Source organism: Benincasa hispida, chromosome 10 (genome assembly GCF_009727055.1).
Source record: "Benincasa hispida cultivar B227 chromosome 10, ASM972705v1, whole genome shotgun sequence".
Classification (NCBI taxonomy): domain Eukaryota; kingdom Viridiplantae; phylum Streptophyta; class Magnoliopsida; order Cucurbitales; family Cucurbitaceae; genus Benincasa; species Benincasa hispida.
The window spans coordinates 58115164-58134633 of record NC_052358.1 but is presented as its reverse complement, the minus strand read 5'-3'; the positions used below and the strand labels follow the sequence as shown (position 1 = coordinate 58134633).

The window sequence follows — 19470 nt, the reverse complement described above, 5'->3', positions numbered from 1 at the left end:
ACACCCTCTCTTAGACCGAGAGGCGTTTAGTCATAGTGGGACTATGATCTATTGTTCATTAGACAGATCAGTGATACTTAAGGAGTTAGATGTAATTACAAGGGCAAAACGACGATTTGGCCCAGTTGTACTTACGAGCGATTTTTGAAAGGTCATCATACTGTTAATTGATTATATCCAATGGACACAGATATATATATCTGTAGTGCGAAGCATGCAACTGTAGGTCTTTAGCGGAGTGCCCAACAGTTAACAGATGGTGGATAATGTAATTAAAGAGTTTAATTAATTATTCATGTACCGTTGGAACTTCAAGCTATAGGTACACAAGGTTCCCTTGTTAGCTGAAAAGGATTTAGTTGAGAATAAGTTTTTGGGTTAATTTGAATTGTTCAAATTAATAAGAGGAAATTTAATTATATATGATATAATTAAATTGATTCAATTATTTTGATATAATTGTTATAATGTATTTGATACGTTATAGTTTAATTGGAGTAAATAAATATTTGAATGAGATTCAAATATATTTTCTATGAATGTGATTCATAGTTGAATTTAATATAAATATGATTTATATTTGACATAAAATAGATAAAAAGAACTATTGTTTATATTGTATATGATACAATATTAAAACTTTAGGTTATGTGTTATATTTGATATAACATATAGTTTAATATAAATAAGATATGATAAGTTAGTTATCATATTTATTTATATTATTTTATTATTTTGAAAAATAAATTCCTATCTTCTCTCCAACCACCTTAGTGGGTGGTTAATTGGTTTTATGGCAAAAAGGAATTAAAAGAAAATAAGTTTTCTTTTTCTTCCGATATGACACACGAGACTACACGATTGGAGACTTTGCTATATGATAGAATATCACAGAAACGTTCTGTCTTCTTCAATCTTGTTCCTCCTCCAAACTCAAACAAACCCTCCAAACCAAATTAGTCAGAGCCCACAACTCTTGGATTCTTACCCTGAGAATACCAAAGGCTCACTGTGGTAGTGTCTCCTTTTGGTTTGAGAAGTTCTTGAAGAGGGTCTTCAAGTTTTTTTTGCCGAGTTCGAGGTTCGTGACCGTTCGAGGGATATACATGAAGAAAGGTTCTTCAAAGGTGATATCTCTTGAACCCTTTTTCTTTGTAAAGAGCATGTTGTAATTTGTTTATGAATGCATATCTTGCATGTTTACCGTAATTTTTTTTTTAAAAATAAAAATGGAATTTGGACGATTCGCTTCTGCTCAAGGATCTCTGTAAAACGAGTTTCTTCAGAGACATACAGGGATCAATGTTCAAGATACAACCTAAAGGGTCTATAGTATAGGGACAAGGTTGGGTACCTTATCTTGGTGACAATATGGATATGACCCACTTTGTATTTGATACAAAGCAATGATCCAACGCGTTTGTGTAGGTGACATGCGAGTGGGGGTATCCTATACAATGAGTTTGTATAAGACCGAACCACGAAATAGTAACCACTAGATGTAACACCATTGGCTAGTTAGGTTTCTATTTCAATAGGATGACCTAGGCAATTTAGTCTTAATCCTGAGTATATTATGAACTCCTATTCATGAGGGATTGTCCTTTGTTTGTATGGGTGAGAGTGGCCAGTTTGCCAACTCAATAAGCCTACAATTTTGGGGATAAGACCGAATGAGGAGCTGGGAACATAATAATACAAGATGACGTTCACTTCTTCCTGATTTTAGGGTAAGTAGATGATTGTTCGCTTAAGTTCTGGGACTTGAACAAAGGACCATACTCTCTCTCTGGCGCGAGAAGAGTTTCTATTTAATGGTTGGGTCATAAATAGATTATTCATTAGAGGCACACTAGTACTTAAGGATACAGAGGTACCCGAGGGTAAAATGGTAATTTGACCCAGTTGGTGCTATGAACACTCGTGAAAGACTAACTTGATTTTATTGGTCTATATCCATGGACATAGAAATATATCTACAGTGAGAAGAGTGCCGCTGTGGGTCTTTAGTGGAGTGTACTCGTAGTTAACAAATATTGATTAATTTGGCTAATGAGTTTAGCCAATTAGCTCACTAAAGGATATTAATGACGAATGATTTGAATTGTTCAAATCAATTACGAAAATTATATATTAATGTGATTAATATATAATTAATTATAGATGTGATCTATGATTCGAATTATGTTAGAGAGAAATATTTAAATGAGATTCAAATATTTAATTTATGTGAATTAGATTCATGAAGATTTAATTAATAATAATGTTAGAGAGGTGGAAACATATAACCATGTGACGTTTATATATTAATTAATTAATTAACTATATATTAAATTAGATTTAATATGTGGTCATTTAGTTAATGTGCCAATTAATTATATAAGGGATTATTTAATTAATTGGCATCGAGGTTGAAAAGGGAAATACTTGGAGAAAGGTAAACCCTTGTTCATATAAATTCATTTTATTAGCCCATTTAGGGCAATCATTCTTTTGTCAAAAACATACCTAGCCTCCAAAATTAATTCCTCTCTACACTCTCTCTACAATCTTTCTACCTCTTCCTCTTGCAAGTGTTGGAGACCACAAGGTTATTCTTGTGGTAATGTCGGTGATTGTTGATAAGACGTTCGTGTGAAGAACAAGAGGAATTTCGAAAAGTTTGGGAATCTACAAAGATAAGAATGATTCATCCATTTGTTTCTCCTTTATAATGCATGTTTATTATGTTGTTTATCCTCTTTAACTCTATTTTAGTATGTTGTCTTTTGTTTCTTTAAAATGGAAAAACTGAATGCAAGACGTCCTCACGCTTCTGCTTGGGATTCGATCCCTATACTAATCTAGTTTGATTTTTCTGTCTGATGGTTTGAGGTTGTGATTGTAATGACCCGAACAATCATTCTTGCATTTTTGCATTGTGAATATGTTTTCAAACAGATGTTCTCTCTTTCATTCTTGCATTGTGAATATGTTCATTCATAGGTTGAACAAACATTTCATGCAAAGACTTCATCATCTCACGAGCAGTTTGCATGACTTCAAGGTTTTTGGCCAAGACATCAGATATGCTTGCCAAGATGTAGATTCGGGTTGTCTCATTACCTTCCTCCATTTTTCATAAGCCTCATGAACATTTCGCATGACACTAGGACTAAGGGCCTAAGGACATTCATCAGATAAGATGAACTCTATATTATTCCACTTGTACTCTTTCCTAGTTGTATAATTATCTACAATTAAACTACTAGCGGATAAAAAGGAAATTAATGAATTTGACATATTTATTTTTGCTGAAACAAAATAAAATCATTTATATATAAAACTTGTGTAACTTTTAAAAAACAAATTCAATTAAAATTTAGCAAAAATTAATAATGAACTCCATTTTCATTTTAAAAATGCAATGATAATTTAGTGATTTAGAATAACAATCATCATAGGGTAGTTGGTTACTCTTTCACTGAATTGAGACATTCTCAACCAAATATTACACCAAAATAACTCTTATTTCTATAATACTTAGTTACCATTATTTTGGTCAGAATATCATTAACCACCTTAATGAATTCTTGAGAACATAGGAGAAATGTATATATATATATATATATATGTATGTATGTATGTATGTATGTATATATATATGTATGTATGTATATATGTATGTATGTATATATATATGTATGTATATATATATGTATGTATGTATGTATTATATATATATTTTCTCCCGCTAAGTATTTTACAAAACAAGAGTTTATTACTTAGGTAATTTCGGTAAAAAAAAAATTAATCTAAGTGATTGTTAATTCGCCCAATATAACACTATTATTGAATAGTTTAACAATATGTTGTCGTTTATCAAACACTTTAATAAAGTAACTACATAATTGCATGTTTATAAAATTTTGACTAATTCACCTTTTAGGTCAGTTTCTAGGTAGGGGTGTTTCATTTCCATCAACTTAAATACCCTAATCCTAGACAGAACATTCCTTAGGCAAAGGTCCTTTATAGTCAATATTTTATAAATTAATATTTTATTTTCTTAATTTAATCCTACTAAAAGAAAAAAATTTATAAAATTCCATTCTTATTAGAAAAATAACTTAAAGTTTTAATTACCAAATTTTAAACAATTTAAAATTCAATTAAAACCTTATGTCAGCATGCAATTCTTTATTATAGATTTTGGTTTCTAATAACATATAACACTTATATTTTAGTGAAATATTAAAACCGATAATCATGCCTTCTAATGATATTATAAATATAACTCTTATATTTTCTGAAATAATGTCATGCTCAATGCATATCCATTTTCATATATATATATATATAACACTTATATTATAACTAATCAAAATCATCAACATACTATCATACAATATAACAATTATATTCCAATATGATACATGAACATGTTCAATTATTCATACAACCATATAATATAACACTTATATTAAGTATGATGCATGAAACATGTTTATCCTAAAGTGAGATTTTAAACTATATGACATACATTGTGTAACATATATTAAAAAAATAATTTAATCATACATCATATACAAAATTAAATTAAATAGCAAAATTAGACCAAATTTTTCCATCCTAAAGTAATTAATTAATATAATCTAATTATATTAATTTAATTAATAAGAACAAAAAAGGAAAATGGTTAAAAAACTATTACACCAAGATTCGAGCCCAAACCTTAGAAAATTGGGCACCACAACACTTTTAATTAGTGGTGCGACACGACGTAGTTTTATTCTGTAGTGTTACGGTGCTTAGTTGCCACCGACACATAAAGAAGTTTTCTTCACCGATTTTGCTCTATTTTTGCTCCAATTTTACTCAATTTTCTCAGCAACACTTGCCATTGATCGAAACGGGTTCTACAGAATCGATTACTGTGATATCCCAAATTTTTAGATAATTTTAAATTAATTATTTAGAATTAATTGGGTTGCATTATGAGCTTTTGGGTTATTGAATTAAGAAGAAATGATAATTAATTTAATTATTTTTCTAGAAGGATTTGGAATTTGAAATTTAATTTTGAGATTTGGAGAAAAATTAATTTGTTGTTGTTATTATTATTATTATTGGAAAGATATTTGAGGCTTGAGATAAAAGATTTTGGGAATTTTGAGAATTTGGAGAAGGAATATATATATATATATATATATAACTAAAAAAGGAATTTAAACAGCCTCGATCTACGTGTGCTCCTTCAACTCATCTTATTTGTGCATCCATAGTCAGATACCTTGATGAAGTTCTTTTTGGTGTTGCTCCCAAAAGACTATCAGTCAAATAATATTTATAAATTATCAAATGAATTACTTATACTAACTAGTAGTACAAGCGGCAAGTCCGGGGTCAAACCTCAGGGAAGCACGGAAGATTAGTTCATCGAAGCTCAGTTTTAGTTAAAGTGGTAAAATAAGGGAGTTTGGTGTGGATTGGAATAAGAAATGCATCAAAGAAATAAAATGCAATGAAACTAAAAGATAGAAATGCAATTAACTACGAGATTCTAGCTTAAAGAAATGGAATGGACCAATGCAATCTTGTTCATCGAGTTATTTAAATGAAATTTTAGGTCCTTCATTATGCCTAGCCCAATTGACTGGACATCTAACCAATGGTCCTAATTACCTAATTAGCTAAACATGCTCAAATGAATCCATATTAAACATGATTAACCCACCACATTAAGTTCTAAGGCTAATGCTAGGATAAGTGTTCGTCTTCCACCATCTAATCAAATATTCAATGTGGTTTCTCTCTAGGTTGATGGGAGCAACACCATTCATTTTAGACAACGAATTACAAGCCTAACCAACCTATTGCTTCCTTTGAGATTAACCAATAATTATATGTCACATATTATAAGCTATCTCTAAGTATTCAAATTATACAACAAATTATTGGTTTTCAATCAATAATAAAAGTATGCAATTCATAAACACTAAATTCAGATTGAAATCCATAGACAAGAATATAGAAATTACAATCAAACAAAACTCCAAAAAATTACATTGTTCCAAATCCCTAAACTAGAGAGCTAAGTCTTACTGTAACGACCCTACTTTCCTACCTATTTCTAGGACGCTACTTCATGCATGCATAGGCTTAGCGTGCATTTTCTTTTTCCTAAACAAATAAATAAAAGAGTCAAATTTTTTTTTATTAGTGCTCAAATGAGCAAAGATAAGAAAACATAAATAAATAATAATAAATAAACTAAAACAAAATAAAAATTTACCGTTTGGGGTACCCCTAAACCCAAATTTAAAATGAAAACAATTAAATAGTCAAATAATAAAATTAATGAATATTGCATGAGAGTTTAAAACGCCTAACTCCTAAACCAGACTCCAAAACATGATACTAAATGCGGAAGCAGTAAGTCGTCCTGATGGCCAGGTCACAGATCTTTTTTGCCATGCGCCGGTCTATCATTACCCTTACCTGAAAAATAGGAAAAGAAAAGGGTGAGTATAAACGTATACTCAGTAAGCAGCCCACTACTGGGCCCACTCAGTGATCGGTTAGTTTTTCATTGGGCCAAAGTACACAAGGCATCATAGGTGTAGGCATAGGCATAGGCATAAGAGGTGACCCGAAGGCACGCTTTCATAAGTAGTGACACCTAAGGTCACAGGCATAAACATAAGTGGTGATCCCAAAAAGGACACCGTGCATAAGCATAGGGTATGGGCCCGGAGGCTCACAACATGCGATCTGTATAGCCCAATGGCAACACTAACAATCACAAAAATCTCAATCGACATAAGCATGCAATCAAGGCCATGAATTAACAGTCATAAAAATCTTAGACGGACATAGGCATGCAATCAAGGCCATGAATCAGCATCAAACTTTATCACAGTTATCCATACATCAAACTTCAGCACAGTAACTCATACATATAGTGACATAAGAATTTTTCTTCTGACTACCAAGCTTATCGAGATCTTAGGGCAATACCGAAAGTGAACCACTTACCTCGAAATTATGTCGAACAGTTAGCAATCAAACTCCACTTATCAACAAAATCCCTCTTTGACTCGAATCAGATGCTCGAATTGTCCTAGAATAAACCAATTTAATGTTAAACCTTATAAACACAACTTATTACCCCAAATTGTACCAAAAACTCCAAACCACTCACCCAAAAGAAAGTCGACGTAACTAGAACTACACTAAGCTCCAAGGACGGAATCCAAAACAGTCTTAAGACAAGCTGAAATGTTTCAAAACTAAATTCAAAAATCCAATAAACACCAACATTCACCAAACCAAATGGGGAAACGCGATTTAAATCAGAACAACCAATATAACTTACCCAAAAGGCGCCCAAGCGAAACTTCATACTGCTGGACAGTACCGACAAAATGTCTTGAAATCCGGAATTGAGCAACAGCGCACTCTGAATTAACTGAAATCAGACAAAAAATCGGTAGCCATTTAGAACCCATTAACTAGAAACCAAAAAACTTAAATCTCATCAAAACCACGTTCTTGGCGGAACCGAAACGTTCGGCGACTGGTGGACGCAGAATGGAAACGGAAGATAGAAAAGAAAAATCGAAGAAACTCGACGCGGCTGGAGGCGGACGACGCTTCACGCAGCTGAAACGACTGAAACCTTGCACAGCTAGAAGACTGAGACCTACGGTCGAGCGGCGGACGACGGACGAAGGTGAGGCACGAGGAGGCGACGGCGGACGAGCACTGTGAAGGGTAGCATTTCGGAGTCTGGAAAGAGGAAGAGGAAAAGAAAAAAAAAAAAAAAAATTTCTTTCCTCTGGCACGCAACCCGAGGTCCCCTACCCTCATTTACAACCTAATTCCTCTTCTCTCTTTTAATTTAACTATTAACCCCCTTTTTTTTAAAAAAAACATAAATATGCATCAATCCTTGGGCCGTCACACTCTTCCCTCTTTAATAAACTTTCGTCCTTGAAAGTTCTAATCCTGGAAGAGCTCTGGATGCAATGCTCTCATCTCGTCCTCTCGCTCCCAAGTTGCATCCTCAAGCTGATGGTTCCGCCACAGAACCTTCACTAGTGGCACCTCTTTACTACACAAAACTTTCACCTCTCTGGCCACAATTTGCATAGGCTTCTCCTTGTAACTCAAGTTTTCATTCAACTGCAAGGGCTTAAAGTCCACCACATGAGCCGGGTTCATTAAATACTTCCTCAGCATGGAGACATGAAAGACATTATGGACCGCAGAGAGAGACGGTGGCAAGGCCAAACGGTAAGCCACAGAACCGACTCGCTCTAAGATCTCGAATGGCTCTACAAAACGCGGACTTAGCTTACCCTTCTTCCTGAATCTCAGGACACCCTTCATCGGCGGCACTCTCAGGAACACTTTGTCACCTGCCTCGAACTTCAGATCTTTACACCTAACATCATCGTAACCTTTCTGTCTACTTTGCACTGCTAGCATTCTAGCCCTGATCTTCTGCATGACTTCATTCGTCAACTCTACTAACTAGTTCCCACCAGTTTCATCTCCCTAATCTCACCCCAGCAAACAGGAAACCTAAAACCTCTGCCATAAAGAGTTTCAAACGGCGATATGCCAATGGTAGCCTGATAGCTATAATTGTAAGCAAACTCTGCCAAATGCAAGTTGGAGTCCCAACCCTCCTGAGAATTCCAACGCAAAAGCGCGCAACATGTCCTCCAACGTCTGATTCAAACGTTCTGTTTGCCCATTAGTTTGGGGGATAAAAGTTGTACTGAAGTTCAACCACGACCCTAAAGCTGCCTGAAGGCTCTTCCAAAAACTGGAGGTGAAACGAGGATCCCTGTTGGACACAATTGATACTGGCACACCATGCAATCTTACTATCTCCTTCATATATAGCTGAACCCATTTACTCACCGCGTACGTGGGCTTTCCTGGAATAAAATGTGCCACCTTGGTGAGTCTGTCTATCATAACCCAAATCACTGAGAAACCCTTCGCTGTCCTGGGCAAACTCGTAATAAAATCCATAGCCACGCTCTCCCATTTCCATTCTGGCACATCCAATGGCTGTAGCAAGCCTGCTATCTTCTGCCTTGGGGCCTTCACCTGCTGACAGACTAGACATCTGCTGACATAGTCAGCTATCTCCCTTTTCATACACCAGTAATATCGCTTCACATCTTGGTACATTTTGGTACTACTTGGTTGCATCGAAAATGGAGAGTTGAGAGCTTTTGTCAATGATTCCCTTTCAGGCCATCATCTGCTGGGACACATAACCATCCCTGATACAAAAGACCCTTGTCCACCGATACAGAAAATTCACTTGCTTGGCTCGACCCTACCTGACAAAATTTCTAAACCAGGTTTGGATCACCCTGTTGTGCAACAATAATCCTTTGCCTTAAGGTTGGTTGCACTGTCAACTGAGCTAACTACGATGTGATTTCCCCCCCACTGCCACCGATCTCTACTCACTTCAGATCCTTACATAACTGAACCTCCTTAGTGATCAAGGCAGCCGAATGGGTGACCTTTCGACTGAGGGCATCGACTGCCACATTCGACTTATTTGGGTGGTAGAGGATCTCGCAGTCGTAATCCTTTACTAACTCGAGCCACCTGCGCTGCCTCATGTTTAACTCTTTCTGGGTGAAGAAGTATTTCAGACTCTTATGGTCGGTGAAAACTTGGATCTTTTCCTTATACAAGTAGTGCCTCTAGATCTTCAGAGCAAACACCACTGCTGTCAATTCCAAGTCGTGGGTAGGATAGTTTTGCTCATGGTTTTTCAACTGGTGGGAGGCATAGGCGACCACCTTACCATGTTACATAAGCACGCAACCTAAACTCTTCTTAGAAGCATCACTGTAGATCACAAAATTCCTGGAGCCGTCTGGTACGGTGAGAACCGGGGCTGAAACCAACCTCTGCTTGAGGTCCTGAAAACTGTCCGCACAAGCTTTGCTCCAAGCAAACGAAGCTCCCTTCCTGGTTAGCAGAGTCAACGACGTGGCTATGCTAGAGAAATTCTTTACAAACCTACGATAGTACCCAGACAATCCCAGGAAGTTGCACACTCATTGACCATTGCAGGGTAGGGCTAATTGGTAACGGCCTCAATCTTAGCAGGATCTACTGAAACCCCATCCTTCGACACCACTGCCCAAGGAAGGACACCTTCCATAGCTAGAACTTGCACTTAGAAAACTTTGCATACAGTTTGTTTTCCCTCAGCATTCCTAGGACCTTCCTAAGATGTTCCTCGTGTTCCTCCTCTGTCTTGGAGTAGACCAAAATATCATCAATGAAAATTATTACAAAAGTGTCTAGGAAGTCCCTAAACACCCGGTTCATCAAATCCATGAATACAGTTGGAGCATTTGTCACACCAAAAGACATCATAATGAACTCGTAATGCCCGTATCTGGATCAGAACGCAGTCTTCGGGATATCACTGTCCCTAATCCTCAGCTGATGGTAATCTTACCGTAGGTCAATCTTGGAAAATACAGTAGCACCCTGTAGCTGGTCAAACAGGTCATCGATTCTAGGAAGTGGGTACTTGTTTTTTATGGTCACCTTATTCAACTCCCTGTAGTCTATACATAAACGTAACGACCCATCCTTTTTCTTCATAAACAACACTGGTGCACCCCACGGAGAAACATTGGGTCGTATGAACCCTTTATCAAGCAGTTCTTGCAATTGAACCTTCAGTTCTTTCAATTATGCCGGAGCCATTCTGTACGGTGCCTTGGATATAGGAATAGTGCCTGGCTCCTGTTTGATTGTAAAATCAGTCTCCCTTGGTGGAGGCAATCCTGGAAGTTCTTCCGGAAATACATCGGGATAATCTCTCATAACTGGCTTAGAGGTTAGTGCAACCTCAGTTTCTCTTGTGTCAACTACGCTAGCCAAAATACTCTAGACACCTTGATTAATCAACCTCTTAGCCTTTACCGCGGAAATCACCTTGGGCAAAACTACCGTCCCGGCCCCCTTGAACTTAAAACTGGCTTCCCAAGAGGGGGTTAAAAGTCACCTACTTACGAGAACAGTCTATACTAGCATGGTTGGCAGCCAATCAATGCATGCCCAGAATAACGTCGAAATCACGCATGTCTTACACTATCAGAGTCACATCAAGGGTGCGGTTTGCTATTTCCAATTGACACGCTTTTATCTTTTCACTTGCTATCATAATCTCTCTTGACGGTGTACACACTGATAAAACATAACCCAAGGGTTCCAAAACTAACATAGCATGCTTTACGAACAACGAAGAAATGAAAGAGTGAGATGAGCCAAAGTCAAACAATGCCAAGGCATAGTGCCCCAAAATTGGGAGCGTACCTGTCACCACTATTCCCGAGTGCTCAGCTTCTTGGCGACTGGTGGCATAGACCCGACCCTGCTGCTGCTCTCAGTTTGAACTACCCTGGTGTGAACTCGGGGGTTGACCCCCTATACTTCTGGAACCACTACTAGGGCATTGGTCTGCCGTATGCTCTATCTGCTTACATCTGAAACAAGTCCTTGTGCCAATCAGACAGCGTCCCCAATGACGCTTTCAACATGACTTGCACACCGGTCTTTCCCTCTAAACTCCTCCTGAAGTAGTAGCCTGTAGTTGAGTGTGCCTTACTAACCTGCTTGTACTTTGGACCTTCTGCAGAGGTCTTGGAGCTTTCTACTCAATTTCCTCTTCTGGCCGGGGGGTCGGTTCCTCCATCAGGGACTTCAGGAACTCTATCCCTGAAGGACAACCTACGCGTGCTGCTGCTTGGAAGGCTGCGACGTAGGTGTGAGGCTCCAGAGCTTACACAATGCCTCATACCCCATCCTGGAGTCCTTGCACAAACCTTTCAGCCTTCTTTGCTTCGGTAGACACTAGATCAGGGGCGAAGCAAGACAATTTGTCAAACTTCTCCTTATAATCTTCTACTCCCCTACTTCAGGTTCATGAACTCAGCCTGCTTGTTATACTTCACATGAGCAGAGAAGTACTTCTCGTAAAACTGCTCCTTAAACTAGTCCCACGTGGCTTGCCCTCCACTCGCTTCTATCATTTTCTTAGCCAAGCGCCACTAGCGCTTGGCATTATCGATGAGAACGAAAGCGGCACACTACTGCTTCTGCTTCTCTAGACACCTCATGTACTGAAAAATCCCCTCAATAGTGGACAACTACAATTTTGCATTTGTGGGGTCTTTCACGGACCCGTTAAACATCGGGGGATCATTTTTCTTGAAATCTCGTAGGTATCCGACTTCCAAAGAAGGGCCTGCCACGATCCAATTCGTGGCTCTATCTTGACTCTGAACTGGTGGTAACGGGACTAGCGAGGATGGCGCTTGCTGTGACTGTGCATGCTGAGCTATTTGCTCGGCCACCATGCCCCTTAGCTGTATTGCCACGGCCTTCGTGATGACGTTCCAATAGCTACAGCCATAGTCGTATATTCTACTGGAATTTTTGAGGATGATGATCCTAGGGAGGCACAGTTAAAGCTCGAGGCCCGCTTCTTGGTCTAACCTTCTGCCAAGTTGACCCAGAAGGGTCACGAGGTGGCGGGTCCCGCACCTCTTGGCTCTGCACCTCGGGTTCTTGCAGGTCAGATCTCACTCCCCAACTACATTTTTACCTCGACTGCCCTTTCCTCTTGTTCATGGCGCCATACCTGGTGACCACATGCAACGTTTTAATACACTCTAGCACGGTAAACTATCAAATGACTACACAATAGGTAAGATTTCATATATATTTCCCTAAAGGACTTTAAATAACATACCTGGAGATAACAAAAGATCCATTTGTGGCCATAGGGAACAGATTAGACTCACGACATAAGTCAGTCTACAGAACTTAAAACTTAGGCTCTAATACCAACTGTAACGACTCTACTTTCCTACCTATTTCTAGGACGCTACTTCATGCATGCATAGACTTAGCGTACATTTTCTTTTTCCTAAAAAAATAAATAAAATAGCCGAAATTTTATTTATTAATGCTTAAATGAGCAAAGATAAAAAAAACATAAATAAATAATAATAAATAAACTAAAACAAAATAAAAATTTACCGTTCGGGGTACCCCTAAACCAAACTTTAAAATGAAAACAATTAAATAGTCAAATAATAAAATTAATAAATATTACATGAGAGTTTAAAACGCCTAACTCCTAAACCAGACTCCAAAACATGATACTAAGTGTGGAAGCAGTAAGTCGTCCTAATGGCCAGGTCACGGATCTCTTTTGTCATGCGCTGGTCTATCATTACCCTTACCTGAAAAAATAGACAACGAAAAGGATGAGTATAAAAGTATATTCAGTAAGCGGCCCACTACTGGTCCCACTCAGTGACCGGTTAGTCTTTCCATTGGGCCAAAGTGCATAAGGCATCATAGGCATAGGCATAAGGGGAAACCTGAAGGCATACTTTCATAAGTAGTGACACCTAAGGTCACAGGCATAAACATAAGTGGTGATCCCAAAAAGGACACCGTATATTAGCTTAGGGTGTGGGCCCGGAGGATCATAACATGCGATTTTCATAGCCCAATAGCAACACTAACAGTCACTAAAATCTCATTGGACATAAGCATGCAATCAAGGCTATGAATTAACAATCATAAAAATCTCAGACAGACATAGGCATGCAATCAAGGCCATGAATCAATATCAAACTTTATCACAGTTACCCATACATCAAACTTCAACACAGTAACTCATACATACAGTGACATAAGAATTTTCCTTCTGACTAGCAGACTTATCAAGATCTTAGGGCAATACCGGCAGTAAACCACTTACCCTGAAATTATGTCGAACAGTTAGCAACCAAACTCCACTTATCAACCAAATCCCTTTTTGACTCGAGTCAGATGCCCAAATTGCCCTAGAATAAACCAATTTAATGTTAAACTTTATAAACACAACCTATTCCCCAATTGCACCAAAAACTTCAAAGCACTCACCCAAAAGAAAGCCGACGTAGCCAGAACTACACTGAGCTCCAAGGACAGAACTCAAAACAGTCTTAAGCTAAGCTGAAAATGTTTCAAAACTAAATTTAAAAATCCAATAAACACCAACATTCACCAAACCAACTGGGGAAACAAGATTTAAATTAGAACAACCAATATAACTTACCCAAAAGGCACCCAAGCGAACCTTGATGCTGCTGGACAGTACCGACAAAATGTCTTGAAATCCTGAATTGAGCAACAACGCACCCTGAATTAACTTAAATCAGACCAAAAATCGGTAGCCATTCAGAACCCATTAACTAGAAACCAAAAAACTTAAATCTCACCAAAACCACGTTCTTGGCAGAACCGAAACGGTCGGCGACTAGCAAACGTAGAACGAAAACGGAAGAGAGAAAAGAAAAATCGAAGAAACTCGACGTGGCTGGAGGCGGACGACGCTTCCCGCGGCTGAAACGACCGGAACCTTGCGCGGTTAGACGACCGAGACCTACAATCGAGCGGTAGACGATGGACGTAGGTGAGGCGCGTTGGGTTGAGACGCGAGGAGGCGGCAACGGACGAGCACTGTGAAGGGGAGCATTTCGCTAGTCTGGAAGGAGGAATAGGAAAAGAAAAAAAAAGAAAGAGAAATTTTTTCTTTCCTCTGACACGCAACACGAGGTCCCCTACCCTCATTTATAACCCTAATTCCCCTTCTCTTTCTTAATTTAAATATTAACCTTTTTTTTTAAAAAAACAATAAATATGCATAAATCTTTGGGGCGTCATACTCTTCCCCCCTTAATAAACTTTCGTCCTCGAAGATTCTAATCCTGGAAGAGCTCTGGATGCAGTACTCTCATCTCGTCCTCTTGCTTCCAAGTTTCTTCCTCAAACTGATGGTTCCGCCACAGAACCTTCACTAGTGGCACCTCCTTGCTGCACAAAACTATCACCTCTCTAGCCACAATTTGCGCAGGCTTCTCCTCGTAATTCAAGTTTTCATTCAGCTGCAAGGGCTCAAAGTCCACCACATGAGCTGAGTCCATTAAATACTTCCTCACTTCCTCAGCATGGAGACATGAAAGATATTATAGACGGCGGAGAGATACATTATAGACCTTGGGGCATCACAATTACCTTCCCATGTAGATGAATAAGAGAAAAACCTGACAATGTCTTCACTAATTACATAAGATGGAGAGAAAAATGGAGAAAAATACTAGTGGATAAGTGAGACGAGGAAAAAAATCAGCATAGAAATCGATTGGAAGGTGATTCTTTCATAAACTACTGCCTTAAAATGAAGAAGAAATGTTTTATATAGAGTCGTAGTATTGCAAAGCTGTCCTATTTTTCCAGCATTAAGTCGCTACTTCCTTGTAGTGTTGTGCAACACTCATTAAGCATTGCAACGCTCCATCCAGGGGCATTTTCATCATTGCACATCCTTTTGAAGCTCGGTTGCTCAAATTAGCTCCTAATTGTTTCAAATTAACTCAGAACAGCTCGTAATGACTTATTCTACCTCAAAGATGCTCAATACCTTTTTAAAATCATTAAATAAACACATTAAACATAGTAATCACCTAGAATTAAGAAGAGGAAAATAACACATTTTCAGTGTTATCACACCTCAATCTCTATTTTTAGCCTCAAATCAACGATGCCACATTCTTTTTCTCAGGATCAATATCCACAGTTGCCACCGCACCCCGACCTTCCAGATGCCCACACTAATTTGACCCTCTCTAGATCGTTTGTGCTGCCAGCCTCCCGTTTCAGATCCACAATCGCCGCCAGTACTGTCTTCGCGTGGGTCTCATCGATCGTCCTGTACACAGTCTGGATGTCGTGCGCCTGAGCTGGGTTTGCCGCACCAGATCTGCTCGCTGGCCATGATGTGTCTGTCAATCTGTCACAGACTTGCAGATTGTCTACCATGCCGCTTGCGAATTTACTGGTGGGTGAGAATTGCAGATTTGTCACAAACTTATAGATTTACTGGTGGGTAAGAATTGGTGGTTCAAGGTGAATTTTATGAGTTTATTGTGGAGTTATTGGCTTGGGGTTAATTACATGTAAAGTTGTTGGACTAAAATTTGTTTACCCATATTGTTTTGATTTTGGATCAGAGTTTTGGACATTGTTAAAACTGCTGTCCAGCAGATGTTGAAGTTGGATTTTGGCGAAATTTTGAGCGTGTTGGATTGAAGGATTTAAGGTGATTTTTTTTACCAACCTCACCTTGGGTAAAAAGTTATTTGGACTTACTTGGTTATTTTGGTGTTTGGAATTTGACCTTAATATTAATTTTAAATTTGAATTATCTTTAGGCTTGATTCAGGATTCAAGATTATGAAGATGGTTCAACTTAACATTAAGGTAAGTGTCTTTCTACTCATTTGCCTTTGAATCAGTTCTCTTAACCAAAATGATAATGATAAGACTGTACATTTATATAGAATGATATGAAATGGTTTACTACACTTCGATTATGTAATGACTATTGGTGTTCTGGTAACTTTTAAGTCACATTGCTGTGAACACAATAGAGGACCTTATGTTTACAATCTACACACTGAATATGATGACGTAATGTGACTGTGATTTTAGTACGAGGTTTATTGGTTGGTTGATGCATGCTAGAATATATGGTAACTATTAACCTTTTTATTGGGCGGTGTACATTTTACGTTTGTGATCCTTTGGGTTAACACCTATGACTAACTTGTGTTCCTTTGTGATCACATCTATGACTAATATTGTTCTGTTGGGATCACATCTATGGTTGATTATGTTCCTTTGGATCACACCTACGACTTATTTGTGTTGCTTTGGATTTAGACCTATGACTGATTTGTGTTCCTTCGGGTTCACACCTATGACTGATATGTGTTCCTCTGAGTTTCACATATATTTTCTTTTATGGTTTAAGAGTCAATTTTAATATTTTAGATTGTAAAAATATTTAGTGTTTGCACCTGAGGACGTAAAAGGTGATTGTTGTAAAGTTTGGTTTATGGTTTTCTAGGGGTACCCCAAACAAGAATTCTTAAAGGAACTTATGTTTTGTTTAAATTTTCCTTTTTGCTTAAAAAGTTGGATTTTGGTTGAATGTGTTAAAAGTTGTTTTGTTTTGAATTTACACATGCATGTTGTAACTGATGGGACTTTGAGGTCTGATGCGGAAGCGGGGATTGATCCCAAGTTTTTAATTTCATATAATATTGACAATTCAAAGATTACATTATGTATTTTAACAAAAAAAAAATTACAACATACTTAATCACAATGCAAAGAAGAGAAAAATAGGGTTTAGATTTACTAATCCTTGAAGTCACAAATCTTCACATATTCCCTTCCAATTGGTCACGAATGAAATCTCCTTAGAACAACACCCAAAATGGCGATTAGCACAAAAGAACCTTCTGTATTCTCCTTAGAGGTTGAGAATTACAGGGAGAGTTGTGAGCTTCTAATTTTTTAGGAGAGGAAAACTAGTTTTAAGAAGAGGATCTTTTTGTTCGTGAGAATGCATGACACATTTTTTTCACACAAACGTTATGTGTTTTGAGAGAAAAAGAACCTTCTGTAAACCAACTCCCACTCACGATCCTAATTGAGAGAGAAATAGGGAGGGAGGTATTTTCATAACTTCCTCCTTTAATTTATTTTAAAAAATATAATTAAATAAAATAAATTTAATATACATATACGATAACCAACGTATCATATATTATACATTAAACTATATGAATCCTCTCATATAATATAAGAATTTTAAACAATATAACCTATAGTTAGAATTCTCTCAATAATATAAGAATTTTAATATAAATCAATTTTATATTAAATATATGAATCCAACTCATATAATTAATATTTGAATCATATTTAAATATTTATATTCTTTCAAATTAAAATTTATATTATAATGTATCAAATACATTATATTAATATATCACATATAATTAATTTAAATTGATTATATCATATATAATTAATTCCTCAATTAATTTGAATAATTCAAATTAATCCACAAATTAATCCAAAATTAATTTTCAATAATTCTTGTTGAGCTACAAAGGGGACCTTATGGATATGTAGATTGAAGCTTCAATGGTACTTGGATAATTAATCAAACTTTTTTAATTAAATTACCCAACTTCCATTAACTATAGGTCACTCCACTAAAGACCGAGAGTTGCACTCTTCGCACTACATATATATTTTTGTTTCCATTGGATATAACCAGTCAACAACACCATGACCCTTCACAAATTGCTCGTAAGTACAGTTGGGCCAAAATTACCATTTTGCCCTTGTAGTTATCTAACTCCTTAACTACCACTAATCCCTCTAATGAACAATAATTCATAGTCTAACTATGACCAAACCCCTCTCGTGCTAAGAGAGTGTGTGGTATCACATTGTTCAAGCCCAGGAATCACCTCTTAAGGGAGTAATTTATCTCCTTACCCCGACATTAGGGAAGAAGCGAATTCCGTCTTGTGTATCTGTGTTCCCAGCTCCTTAATTAGACGAATTGCTAAAATCGTAGGCATATTCAGTCGGCCAAATAGGTCACTCTCATCCATGCAGATCAAAAGACCGCCTTTATAGGCAGAGTTCACAACTCATTCAGAATATAGGTCAAGTCACCTTTGGTCATCTTGGTGAAATATAAGTCTCATCTATCAACGGTGTTATATTGAGAGACTATTCATTTCATGGTCTTGTCTTATACAAACTCTTTATATAGAATACTTTCGCTCACATGTCTCCACATCAACGGTCGAGATCAGATCATTTGTAGCACTTTACAAAAATTGTAACAACTACAAAACGCGTTATATTCGTAGTGTTACTAGGATAATGTACCCAACTTTATCCATCTACTACAGACCTTTTAGTTTATTACTTAAACATGATCCAACTACATGTCTCTACATGCATGTTTAAGTTACAGAAGATAACTTTGAATCTTAGTTTATTGATTTTTGTGGGTTAATGCAACTAAATGTCACAATACAATAAATAAAGTGTTTGTATAATACAATTACAAATTAGAAGACCCAGGATTTTTAGGGCATCAACCTTCGAGGGAACAACGAACCTAGTGGATGTTGAGCTATGAATAAACTTCATAGAGAAATGTATCAAGGTCATGAGGTGCCCAGAGAACAGGAAAGTGACACACACCACTAAAGACCCACAATTTAATTCTTTGCATTATAGATAAATTTATGTGTCCACGGATATAACCGTTATTAGTAAGTTGACCCTTCACGAATTTCTCGTAATGACAACTGGGTCAATCCTTAAGGGTGAGACCTCATTGTTCAAGACCTAGAATCAACCCTTCAGGGAGCAATTCCTTTACTTACCTTAAAGACGGGTATGAGTGAATTCCATCTTGTGTAGCTATGTTAAGGGATTGGTATTCCCACAGTGGAAGTTTACGAACGTCGGGTGTCTTGAATCTTATTTTTT

At 37.3% G+C, this 19470-nt stretch overlaps 2 long non-coding RNA genes across 5 annotated transcripts; one reads left to right on the top strand and one right to left on the bottom strand.

The window, feature by feature from the left end:
• Nucleotides 1-6318: 6318 nt before the first annotated feature.
• Nucleotides 6319-14634, bottom strand: LOC120087644. 4 transcript variants are annotated; one of them, XR_005484636.1, is made up of 8 exons: nt 14319-14634; nt 14156-14239; nt 13981-14052; nt 13817-13901; nt 7358-13289; nt 7184-7255; nt 7018-7102; nt 6319-6480 (listed from the first exon to the last, which is right to left on the bottom strand). It is a non-coding gene; the product is annotated as an uncharacterized LOC120087644 (long non-coding RNA). The 4 variants fall into 4 exon arrangements; XR_005484635.1 differs by having other exon boundaries at nt 7184-7271; nt 14156-14217; XR_005484634.1 differs by having other exon boundaries at nt 14156-14217.
• A 993-nt stretch (nt 14635-15627) lies between these two features.
• LOC120087883 lies at nt 15628-16592 on the top strand. The gene is made up of 3 exons (XR_005484719.1): nt 15628-15981; nt 16110-16198; nt 16311-16592. It is a non-coding gene; the product is annotated as an uncharacterized LOC120087883 (long non-coding RNA).
• Nucleotides 16593-19470: the final 2878 nt, after the last annotated feature.